Consider the following 1,426-nt stretch of genomic DNA (forward strand, 5'->3'; position numbering starts at 1 on the left):
AATTATAAATTGTTTTCATATAAAAAGATTTCAAAGCATAATTTTCAAAACCAAGACAAAGAAGGATAAAAACATTAAAATTCTTAGTTTGAAAATCAAATTTGTTTTGGTACCCAAGTATTCTTGGTACCAAAAGATTTAGGGACATGACCCCTATCATTCAAGCTCAAAGTCCTAGGGTTATGAACCCTCTTGGGCATATATGGTGCACTAACACGGTCAAAGTAATATTTACTCAAATGACCCTTCCGATTGTAATTTGTGTAATGAAAGAGATCCATTTATTTTTGTGGACCTTTAGCTCGTGCACGGGAATCATTTGCAAAAAAAGATTTTCTTTTAAAATTATTTTGCAAATGAGAAACATTATTAAACAAAGGTGGTCTTTTTGGAGCAAATTGCAAATTTGAAGCATTTTGCAAATCAAAACAAAATTTAGCAAGATGTCCAATCCTACCACAAACATCACATTTAAACTTTTGTGGTCTTTTAAAATCATTTGGCAAAAGTGAAGTCTTTTTCAAATCATAGCAAAATTTTGCCAAATGGCCAAAACGACCACAATAATCACACTTGAACACACTAGCATGCTTACGATGAATTTTATGAGAATGAGCATGTGAGTGTGTAAGTGTACAAGATGAAGAAGCTACATGATATGCACAAGGAGCATTAAAATTCTTAAGTTTGTGTGCATCATAGCAAAACTTAGCTAAATGACCTTGACGGCCTCAAATAGAACACTTATAAGTTTTGCTATACATGTGTGCATAATGAGTGGATGATTTTGATTTAGGTGCATAGTGAGTGCTTGGTTTTGAAGAGTTAGCACGAGACTTTGCACATAAGTCCATAAGTTTCTTATGATTATTGATGCATATTTTCAAAGTTGAATCTAAAGATGAAATACTATTTTTCATAAGATTCAAATCTTCATTTTTAGGCACATATGCATTTTTAGAAGTAGAACATAAATAGTTATTTATAAAAGAAGCTGTATCATTCTTTATGTTCTCTACTTCTAACATGGCATCAATCTTAGCATGAGATAGGCTAGCAATAGATGAAATCAAATTTTCATTTTCCAATTTTAACATATCATTACTTTCTTTAAGAGCAACATTTTCTTTGGAAATGATATCAAAATTGGAAGCTAGCTTCTCATGATCGGATATAAGTTCTACATGCTTGCTTTGTAAATTAATGAAATCATTTTGCACTAGATAAATTATTAGTGGGTTCGAACTCGCAAACCTCACTAGGGCTATCGCCTAGTGGCCGTGTGCATGTTGCTCCGTATGAACTTGAAGTTAGATCCTCCAAAGCTTGTTGGATCGCCTCCAAGTCCCCTTGATGTGCTTCTATAAATTTCCAAACTTTGTAAGCACTATCAAAAGAATCAAGCTTGTTAGACATAAATGAATCA

This window comes from Asparagus officinalis, chromosome 5 (genome assembly GCF_001876935.1).
Source record: "Asparagus officinalis chromosome 5, Aspof.V1, whole genome shotgun sequence".
Classification (NCBI taxonomy): Eukaryota; Viridiplantae; Streptophyta; class Magnoliopsida; order Asparagales; family Asparagaceae; genus Asparagus; species Asparagus officinalis.